Raw genomic sequence first — 12,132 nt, forward strand, 5'->3', positions numbered from 1 at the left:
AGGTATTTATTACAGACCTCCATATAGTGGAGAGGGAGGAAACGGCATTTGTAGGTAGATTATGGAAACCTTCAGGACAGGTAGAGATGTGATAGTTAGTGATTTCAATTATTCTCAGGTAGACTGGTAAAGAGGTAGAGTGTGGGGCACTGAAGGGGAGAAACTCCTGCAATGTATGTAGGTGAACTCTCTGGAACAATATATTTCCAGTCTTATCAGGAGGGAACTGTGCTGCATCTTGTCCAAGGAAATGAGTCAGGGGAAGTGGGGAACATTGGAGCCCGGGATGGGGGGGGGGGGGGAGGGGGGGGGGGGGGGGGGGGAGCATTTGGGAAACACTATCATAGTAAAGTTAAATATCAAGCTGAAAAAGAACTTTTAAAAACTGACAAAGGTTAAGATCTCAGACGGGAAAAGGGCAGATTTTAGGGATCTAAAAATTGAACTGGATCAGGTTGATAGAAAAACATTTTGACTGATGAAAACTAGGAGACTTTCAAGAGAGGGATAGGGTGCAAGCTAGGTACATATCCATGAGAACTAAATACAAGATATTCAATGTTAGAGTACCCTGGATGGCTTAAGAAAATGATGAGAATATAAGAAGAGAAGAAAAAGGAGGCACATGATGCATACCAGAATAATAATAGCAATAGAAATCAAGAAGAGAACTTGATTTGGATTTTCAGAAAGCATTTGATATGGTGCCACGTTGCAGGTTGGTTAGCAATTTAAGAATGTTTAGGATTGATGGGTCCTCAGCAGCATGGATTAGAAACTGGTTAAAAGTTGGGAAACAGAGGTATAGATAGGCACTTCTCAGATTGGAGATGAGTTGAAATGGTGTTCCCCAGGGATCGGCACTGGGATCCTTGCTTTTTTTGATTTACATGAACGGTTTGGAGCTAGGTGTTAAGGGAAAAATCTCTAAATTTGCAATGATACTAAGCTAGGGAGAATACGGAATTGTGAGGGTGATGCTATGTTACTTGAGAGACATTGACAAATTGGCCAAATTGGCAGACACCTGCCAGGTGAATTTCAACATAAAGAAATGCGAGGTAACTCATTTTGGTAGAAGGAACACTGAGAAACAATACAGGCTCAATGGCACAACTTTGAGGGGTGTACAGGAACAGAGATACCTCAGGGTACAAATGAATAATTCCATGAGTGTGACCAAGCAAGTTGACATCATTGTTAAGATAGTTTACAGGATCCTATGACTGGTAAATAGGGGCACAGAGTACAAAAGCAAGGAAGCGATCTTGCACCTCTACACATCATTGGTCAAACCACATTGGAGTACGGTGTTCAGTTCTGGGCACCTTATTTAAGGAAGGATGTTAACGCCCTGCAGACAGTTCAAAGGAGATTTACTAGAATTATGCCAGGAAAGAGGGATTTTTGATACAAGCAAAGATTGCAGAAATTGGACTTAATCTTCTCTGCAACAGGGAGGATAAGAGGTGACTTTATTAAGGTGTTCAAAATTATGGACAATTTTGACAGGATAAAGGAGGACATTGTTTCCACTAGTTGGTATACTTGAAAGGTGATGCATTTAGAGGGCTATGGAGCTAGGGCTAGACAATGAGACTGGCTGGGTAGCTCTTTCAGGAGCTATTATAGATATGATGAGTCAATGGACTCCTAGATTGTAAAATTTGATACTTACTCTGGTACTATTAACTGTAAACTGGAGATTAGCAGAAAGTACCAATTCTTTACTCCTGTACCTATAAATTCTTACTTTCCTTGTGTTAGTTTAAAAAATATTTGAAGTTGAACCCAGTCCGCAACAACAGCTGTGTAACCATCAATTAACTCAACTTTCCTGATGTCAATCTTTTCTCAAACTCATCAGAGGTCAGGCAGCATCCAGGAAACAGGAGAATCGACGTTTCGGGCATATGCCCTTCTTCAGGAATGAGGAAAGTGTGTCCAACAGGCTAAGATAAAAGGGAGGGAGGAGGGACTTGGGGGAGGGGCGTCAGAAATGCAATAGGTGGAAAGAGGTCAAGGTGAGGGTGATAGGTCAGACTGGGTTCAGGCAGCATCCAGGGAACAGGAGAATCGACGTTTCGGGCATAAGCCCTTCTTCAGGAATGAGGAGAATCGACGTTTCGGGCATAAGCCTACATTAATTGTCTACATTAATCAGTTGGAGGAGGAGGTAAAGTGCAATTTTCCCAAATTTGTTGACAAACAAAAATCATCGGGAGGCATGTTGTAATGAGGACATACGAAATTTGCAAGAGAGGTTAAGTGAGTGGGCAAAACCTTGGCAGATGGCACTTAAAACAGAAAAGTGTAAGGTCATGCACATTGTAGAAAGAATCAAAAGATAGATTACTATTTAAAAGGAGAGAAACTCCACACAATCTGGCTGATCTTGTGAAAGAAATAATTAAAAATATATGTGCAGCAAGTAATTAAAAAGCGAGATGAAATTTTGGCCCTTCAAGCCACGATGAAATGATTGACTTATCAGGAATGGTTAAACAGGTTAGGTCTGTATTGGTTAGAGTGTAGAAGAATGAAGGGAAATCTTATTGAAGCACACAAAAGTTTGAGAGTCTTGACGGGCTAGATGTTGAGATGATGTTTCAACCAGTGAGAGAATCTTAAGACTAGCTGACATAGTTATCGAATAGGGAGACATTAATTTAAAATGGAAGTGTGAAGGAATTTCTTTCAGAAGTAATGAATGTCTAGAATTCTCTAGCTTCGAGAGTTGCAGACCCTAGCTCTCTAAAAATATTTAGAGAGCAATTAGAGAGTTGAGTGCTATGAGGAGATGGCAGGAGAAAAGATAGGCCTGAGGCAGATCAGCCATGATTTCATTAAATAGTAGAGCAGGCTAATGGGACCAAATGGCCCATTGACAATCCTATTTCTTCTGTTCTTATTAATGATGACCATAGAACTATCAGGGATCATCAACAAAACTCACTTGGCTCCCTAATATCCCCTAGTGAATGATATTAACCATCCTTGCCTTATCTCACTAGCATATATTCCTGATGCAGAGTAATGTGTGATTCACTTCCATCTGAAATGGCCTAAGAAGCCACTCAGTTTAAAGGCAGTCAGAGGTAGGCAACAAATGCTTACCCTTGTAGTCACATGCACATTTTAAGAATACATTTTTAAAACATTTTTGTAAAACTTGCAAGTGTTGATCAATGTCATGATATGCTTGTTTGGAGTAGAATTTAAAAGAGGAGACTTTAGGGAAGTAACTGACATACTTGGATCATGGTAAAGAATGAAGAAACAGCACTCATATTTCATCATTTCATTAACTGGTGAATGGTGATTTAAGTGCAAATACTTTCCATCAATATGTTTTCTTCAGGACAGGTGAACAAAAGAAATGGAGCCAGTCATTACAGACTTTAAAAGGCATTTATTTGCAGTGTTACACATTACAACCCAACAGCCATAATTTCAGTTTGTATCCATTTCTCGGTGGTATAAATGAATGCCCTGTGAAATGCCCACCATCTACATACAGCAATTAATATACAAATAACCAATACACTCACCAAAAGTAAGTGTATCAATTGCAATTAGTACTGATGTATAATTTTAACAAAAGCAAATTCGTCATTGTCGGCAAAATTAGATAAACAAAATTAGATTAACCAACATTTAACAATGGTTTCACTGTTTTGAATAAATTCTAAAATTTCTGCAAGTTTCCCTTTCTTCCAAATAATGAGTAGCGTTAGTGAAAACTTCTTTTCCACTTCAATAAGTGGAATGCTGTTGTACTCTCTGACTGCCACCTTCAACATAATCAGTGCCGCAAATGCTGGTAAAACAGAAGTGCACTGGGATGTCTGTTTGAGTTTATTGCTTTGGCAAAAACCACAGATCCAAATGTGAAACTACAGAAAAAAAAATTCTGAGTAATATTCATACAGAATCAAATAGATCAACATTTGTCTCAGAAGGTGGGAGAAAAATCTCAATTTTAAAAAAAAATTCATTCATGGCATGACAGTGATGCTTGCTAGGCCAGCATTTATTGCCCATCTCTAATTGAGAGTCAGCCACGCTGCTGTGGATCTGGAGTCACATGTAAGTCAAACCAGGTAAGGATGGCAGTTTCCTTCCCTAAATAGCATAGTGAACCAGATGGATTTTTCCAGCAATTGACAACAGATTCATGGTCATCATTAGATTCTTAGTTCCAGATTTTATTTGCTACTGAATTCAAATTCCACTATCTGGCATGGCAGGATTCAAACCCAGGTCCCCAGGACAATATCTGCTTCTCTGGATTAATAGCATTACCAATAATATCACTTGCCCATCGCCTCCCCCAAGAAGGTATCTTAACAACCCACAGATAAAGCATCATAACTACAAGCAACAAAGAGTGAAAGATCACTGTTTCTACACTGAGTTAGCCAGGGCAATTGTTGGGAAGCGAGAATTGCCCTTAGTGCCCCAAACAAGACTTGGGGAAAATTATCCAGAATCCTCCACTCCTAATCATTATCAGTAACCCCTGGCTTAACAATGGTGTTTATGAACATAAGGCCAGGACAGGATGAGGCTACACTGAATTCGGCCGTTTTGCACCTTGCGGTTTTCCTGCCAGTTCTTGATGAGGCTGGGTCCTTAAATTAACAGGACCTGTTTGTCATTCAGCTCTCTGCAATCAAGTCGTATATCACCCGATTGCCCAGAAGTGGAAGTAGAAACCAATTTTTATTTAGAAAGTAGAAAAGAATACAAAGTGACAATAAATACAGGCAAAGAGTTGTAGCTTTGTGCCCAATAATTGGAATGTAAATGGCGTTAGTTTTCAAGAGCAGTTTGTTTTCTCAAGTTTCTGCTCAAACTCAAGTTTAAATATAAAATTTTGCATGCATCAGCTCGATTAGTCACTGCTATAGCAGGCAGTTTTCTTTTTAAAGTTACATTAAATATTATTCCTTGATATATTTAAGAATGGTAAACTGTTGCAGTTTTTAAAATTGGTTTTATCATAAAAATCATTTTTGATCAGAGAAACTACCTGCGAGCAATTTCAATTAACTGAAGATAAACTATCGCAAACTCTCAAATTACTGTCTAACATTGTAGTAAAAGGAAAATACAGTGGATACCAGAAATCTGAAATATGAACAGAGAAAATGCTGGAGAAACTCAGCAGGTTTAGAAGGTCTGTGGATATAGAAACAAAGTTAATGGCTCAAGTCCAATATGGCTTCTTCACAACTGTTACATTCTGAACAAAAGTCAAATCATAATTCAAAACACTGACTCTGTTTCTCTCTCTACAGATGATGCCAAACCTGGTGAATTTTCTATATCTGTTCAGTACTGTGTTGACTTGGTGGGTTTGGCAGAAACTATTGCTGCATCCTCATAGGATTGGGTGACCTGTTTACTCAAAAGCTGCACATGTTATAGGGCTGTAGTTTCAATCCTTCTGGTTATGTAATGTGACATGGAGCTGGAGTAGAGGCTGCCGAGAGGGAAAGCTCTGCAAGATTCCCTCTGGCAAAGCAGAGCTGCACTCCTCCATGCTCTTGATAGAGACAGAAAACAGTATGCATCCCCATCAGCACACTCCTATATGCTGTCTCATCAAAGTCTTCATGTGGGGTCCCTGAAACAGCGCTCATCTATGACATTGCCCTTTGAAGAGCAGGTAAGCAAACTAACCTTTCTCCTGGTCTGTCCGCAACCCACTTGTGCACAATGATTCATCACATGCAGATCTTGACTGGACATGAACCTCCAAGATATGTGCAGTGCCAGCCTCTGAGCTGGTGGCTGAGAGTGTCAGATCCAGCAAAGGGGCCTCTTCATTTGTGCAGTGGTGCTGCTCTCTTGCTATCTCCTGTTTCCGCGTGTGCAGCCATTCCTGGGTGTCAGAAACTTGATTTCAGGGAAGGATGTGTTGGGTGGAAAGCAAGACCTCCACAGTCACATCATCAGCAGTTCACACATCATGCAAGATTGCAGGAGAAGGGCGAGTGTTGAAAAGTGCCATACGGCGGGAACATACCATAATTCTCAAAGTTCTCTGTAATGGCAGATGCCATGGGCTTTGTGAATTCTGCCATCTCTTCCACAGGACTCTGGAGCTGCAGGCATCCTTGTTCTCCAATGGTTCTGCTCTGCACCCTTCTATTACATTCTACCCAGTCCTGCAAGAAAGAGAGACAGAGAGCGAAAGAGGAAAAAGTCAATGAGTGGATGACCCCTTGTTCTGCTGACATGCCTGCCACAGCTGAATAGCTGGATGCTGTGGAGGCAGTGGACATGCAGCTGGCATCGTTGGAATATGGGTGAGGTCAAGTGTTTACATGTTTGACAAGAGTCTTAGGTGCCAGAAGTGCTACCGAGTGACTGACGGGGGAGTGGTGCAATGGATATGAGATGTCATGTGAAGGTGCATTCAAAGAACTTTACAGTCCTGATGAGGTTATTACAACTTGCTGCACTGCTGCCAAATCCTTGGGTCCAGACCCCTTGCAGTGACCTACCTGGCCACCTACTCCCATTCTGGTTGGAGTGGCCCCACCCACAAAAGCAAGGCCGCCTTCCTACTGTTCATCTTCATCATCATCTCCCATATCATACCTATCAATGCAGGAACTTTGTTTGGAATAGCAGCAAAAGCATTCATCAGCAATCTCCTGTGACTGAACACAGCTTCTTTTAAAGAGAAAGACACTGCTTTTAGGCACAGAAAATCACTTGTATCACATGCTATCAACACACACTGTTCAATCTGCTGAGTACTCAGGCAGACAGTAGAATAGAAACAAACATGAGAGAATGCTGGAGAAACTCTGCAGGTCTGACAGGATCTGTGGCGAGAGAAACAGAGTTAATGTTTGAGTTTGGTATGACTCTGCTCCATAAATAGGAGAAGATCACATGGTCCACCAAGCCTGCTCTGCCATTCAATATGATCATGGCTTTAACTCCATTTTTCCAATTGTCCCCATATTCCTTGATTCCCTGAAAAACCAAAAAATTGTCCCCAGCAGCCTTAAATATATTCAGTAGTGTGACATACCTGGGGTAGAAAAATCAAAAGAATCACAACTCTGAGTAAAGAAATTTCTGCTGACTCAGTCCTGAATGATCAATCCCTTTTCCAGAGACAATGCCCAGCGCCCAATGTTCTACATCTTCCAGCCAGGAGAAATAACATGTCGTTGCCTGACCTGACAAGCCAATGGGCTCACCTCTCACGCTTCTAAACTCCAAATCGTATAACACAAATTCACTCAGACTTCCTGGAACAAGAGGCTTGACCTATTTAGTACACCCTCGCCTCTTACACATATACATCCCTCCCAAAAATGGAGACCAAAAGTATTCCAAGTTATTGCAAGACTGAATTACTTTTGTACTTCAATATTCTTGCAATAAAACAGCCATGGCAAGTTGCTACAGTGCATCATATGGATGGTACATAGGATGCACCACTAGTAGCTGGGTATCAATGAAACAAACTGCTTTGCTCTGGATGACTCTAAACTTCCAAGTGTTGTTGCAGCTGCACTCATTCAGACATCATTATACAACTGAATTGTGCTCAGAACTTGCTTCTTCTAGCTAAACAAAGTCCAGTTATGTTTCTGTTTGATTGTGACTTCCAGAAACTTGACAAGTGGAGGACTCAGCAACAGTGATGTCATTAAATGCCATGGGGAGGACTGTTTGACAGTCAGTATTATTGTCCAAATCTTTCTGCATGCAGACAACTGTTTCAGTTTGTGAGGAGTTGCAAGTGGCTTTGAACTTCTCCACTTCACAACTTAGGATGAGGGAACAATTGATGAAGCAGCTAAACATGGTTGGTTTACGAGGACTGACCTGATGAACTCCTTCAGCAATCTCTTCCGGCTGTGATCAGTGGTCTCCAACAATTATTACAATCTTCTTTTGTGTCAGTATGAATTCCACGCGTAGAAAATTCTGCCTTGATTCCCAGGGACTTCAATTTCGCCAGGTTTTCTTGACCTCAACTCAAGTCAATTGCTGTCTGACATCAAGAGTAGTCACTCAACCTGAACCACGGAATTTACACCCTTGATCCAAAGTAAAGAGCTCATGGTGTCCTGAGAACAACTTGACATCAGAAAGCAGGTTATCATTGTGGAGTTTTGAGGATACCTTGTGTTACACTGCTGCAGACAGAGTAGGTCGACGGTTCAATAACTGACCAGTACTCTTTTTGATGAATGGGACATAGCCGAGTAACTTCCCACTTTGTCAATACATTCCAGTGCAATAGCTATACTGGAGCAGATTAGCTAGAAGCACATCTGGTTCTGGAACACAAATCTTCAAGACTACAACCAGGCTGTTACTGGAGAACAGTATCCAGTACTCATAGCTGTTTATATGAATTGGTACTGGTGATGTTGGGGATATTAGGAGCAGGCCAAGATGAGTCAGCTACTTGGCTGCAAGCAGAAGCGAGCACATTAGCCTCGTCTTCTGCACTCATGAAAAAGCATCTTCAAAAAAAGGTTGCAAAGATGCGTAATATAGCCAAGATGACTACCAGTGAAGCAATTAAGGTGGCTGACCTTTCCAAGTGTTGGACCGTCTTAGATTTAAGAGCAGCCACCATAAATTTAGAACCTCCTTCTTACAAATGATGAATGGACTATTTTTAATTGAAGGGGAGAAAGATACAGAACTTAGACTCAACAAAACCATCCATATCAATTTGTGCAGACTCATCTTTTACTTTAAAAAACATCCCAAAATACAGGCAAGAAGAAAAGGATAAAAGGTCACGTGAGCAACAAACTTCTAGGAATTAACATCACAGATGAAGTCCTGACAAGAACAGATTGCAATTTCAAAAGAAATAAAAAAGGCAGTAGAGAGTCTAGTTTAGTTAAACATCAACCAAATGGTCGCAAGTTGAACAAAGTGCAACTGAAATCCCAAATCTCATTCTTCCATATATTTAAGCTGAAAAAAAACTCATTCTGTACCATAAAAGTCATCCTGCTCAAGAACCAATTGCAGTATTATCGGACATCAGTCATCTTGATTAAAATGCAATTGTATTAATGCTCACTCACAAAAAATGCATATCTAAACATTGAAAATTACATGCTAGAATTTCTGTATAATCTATGGACAGAAAATACTCCAAGACATGGCAAGGCTGTTGCCACAGCCCTTTATTTAGTCAAGTCATAAAATACTACAGCAAACAGCACAAACTATTAATTTTGTCTCAATTTTTTCATCTTCTATTAAAATTCTGTTAGAGTTATTGTCAATGGCAGAGGAGGTCATTCAGCCCATCTAGTCAGTGCCAACTCTCCATGGAGAAATCCTACCAGTCGTTCACTCGATTCCCCAGCCCTGAAAGTTTTATTTGTTTCAAATACCTATCTAATATCCTTTTCAAATTATGGATAATTTCAGCTTCTACCACCCGTATGGGCAGGGATTTCCAGATCTTTACCATTTTCTACAGAAAAAAGGTTTGTCCTCAAAATCCCTCCACATCTCCTGTCGAAAATCTTAAATACATATCCCCTGTTCAACTAAGGGGAAGTTTTTTTCCTTGTTGACTTCATCTAAACCTTGTTTTAAATTGTACAGCTCCATTAATTACTCCTCAATTTTCTTTACTGCCAGCAGAATAATCTCAGACTTTTCAACCTAACCTTGTAATTAAAACCACCACCACCTTTTGCACAATAACTTCATTTAGGAAGCACAAGATCCCATACATTTCACCAACCACTCTCTCCAATGTGTCTCATATATACAAAGATCAAATTATACCCCGAGACCCTCCATCTCGGTACACATTTTAGAACTGTACCATTAAATCAACTTTGCCTCTCACTATCCCTTTTGCCAAAATGCTTCTCAGTTTTAAATTCCAACTGCCGATTATCTGTCTATTCTGCTTGTCTACGTCCTGATTCAGGCAATTCATTAGTCATTGTTTACTACTCCTTCAAGTTTGGGACCATCGTCAAATTTTGAAACTTTACTCCATATTCCAAGATTTGAGGCTTTTAAAACTCAAAAAAATGGTCCTAGCACTAGCCCTTGGGGAACACCACTTTCTATCACTCTCCACTCTGTAAAACAAACATCTGATATAACTTTTCTATCCTTACACCAATTTTTCTCCTATTGGATTTGTTTGGTTGCAAGGGGTTCAATTTTATGTGAACTTTCATCCTCCTATTTCAAGGATTTCAATTTTATATGGTACCAGAAATATTTGTCCTATAATACATACATTATATTAATACTATATACCAATGTATTAGTATTTTTAGTTTTCCCCATGGCATGAAATATGCATCACTAACACATGGAGCTTTGGCTATTCGCAACTCCGAGGCATCATTGCATAATACCACAAAATATTAATTTAATCTAAAGCATCTTTCAATGTGATTTGTTTACTTCAAAAAATGTTTAAACAATGGATTCAAGGTACACTTAAATAGAGTTCGTTATTCTTTTGTTATTGAGATTCGTGAAACTCTGAAATAATAGTAAAGGACGCCTAATATTTCAGCCAAGTCACCAAGAAGCAGAAATGTCCTTCCTGTGTGAATCCCAGTCATGAGAAATCTTGAAATGCGAATTGAAGCATAGGACAACTTGGATTAGAACTTAGTACATCAATCAAATAAATGGCTGATGCAAGCCCAGTATTACGGTTTGTGGAATTCCTGTTGTCAATATTAGGAATGCTTCTTCAAAATTTCAGTAGCTGTTGGTATGTATCAAGGCTATCCGTATACATTTTGCTATTTACAGCTCCTGAAATCCTTGTTGCTGTTATTAATAGGTATAATGTTGTGCAGCATTTTTGCATCCAATATTTTCGCAGAACTAAGAACTGACTGAAAACGCACATATTAAAAAAAATGGGTAAAGGGGCATAACTCAAGTACAATAATCATTCATCTGCTCATATCTATTCTGTGCTATAGCAATGCAAGAAATTCTTGAAATTAATGTGTATTTCAATAAATTCCAGTCGGTGAACTAAACTTTGTGCTGTTGCTGAATGGAAACACCAGAGAATGGTTTTAGCTGTTTGCTAATTAATTACATAAATAGGATTATAAAAATGTTCGCAAAACCAAAAAAAAAGTGGTTTTTTAAATTTTTAAAGCATTAAAATGCATTTACTAATTATATAGGTAGGATTATATCATTTTATCTGTTTCAAATTTTTGGAATAGACATCAAATTAAATATTAAGCAAGTCATCAGCTTACTAAACTGGTTAGTATAGCCCAAATAAAGTACAATACATAATGTTCATATCCTGTTCTTTACAAGGTCTTTGACATTGTTGAAACAGTTTGTTTATCGGTTTAATGTTTGGTCGACTGTCATTTATCAGATGAAGAACAAAAGAGAGTTTATTCATTGCACATAATGTGGAAAGCACTCAATATATACTCGAGTTGCAAACGGCCACATGTTTAATTATCAAACAGTAATCTTTCTCCATCCAAAAGATTCAAACAAGCAGTTGCAAATTTCTAACAGAAAATAAAGATTGTGGCTAAACTAACAGATACATTTCATCTATAGAAGGAGAGTAAAGGAGGAGATGTGGTCATGACAAAGCTTAAATTTGTGCATTGAATAGAGTGATCCCAACTTTTTAATAAGTTATAGCAGCAACTGTACTCAAAAACAGCATTCTGGTTTTACCAACTGATCTTAATTCACACCGTACTGAGCATTGCTACTGCATGGTCTTAACTCCACTGGATGGATTCTAAGAAGCAGGTACACTAGTGATTAATTTAATTAACTCAACAATAATGAAAGTTCCATAAAGTTTCTGTGAAGAAAAACAGTCGATACTTTTGCTAAACTCAAAAATCGGATTGGCTCAATTGTTCAATGATAAAATCCATCAGATATTAGTCTTAATTACAAAGATAACCAGTCACTTTCACAAAAATTATCATTTGTTTACCTCAAAATTGTAAAAATGTCAGGCTAAATTTATTTAATTATTCAATGGCACTGCCAAAACATGTAGACACTGCTTACAGATCAAGATCCAGCTAATAAGAAATAAGAATTAAGTGTGCTGCAAAACTTCAGTCAAATTAACATTAA

At 39.0% G+C, this 12,132-nt stretch overlaps 1 protein-coding gene across 7 annotated transcripts in view; it reads right to left on the minus strand.

Annotated features, from left to right (window-relative positions):
- Positions 1–12,132, minus strand: part of LOC122559522 (ataxin-7-like protein 1) — a 247,895-nt gene that overhangs the window by 178,253 nt on the left and 57,510 nt on the right. The window lies entirely within an intron of this gene.

The sequence above is a fragment of the Chiloscyllium plagiosum genome, unplaced genomic scaffold (assembly GCF_037043375.1).
Source record: "Chiloscyllium plagiosum isolate Xiang-an unplaced genomic scaffold, Cpla_swu_hap1 HiC_scaffold_19, whole genome shotgun sequence".
Classification (NCBI taxonomy): domain Eukaryota; kingdom Metazoa; phylum Chordata; class Chondrichthyes; order Orectolobiformes; family Hemiscylliidae; genus Chiloscyllium; species Chiloscyllium plagiosum.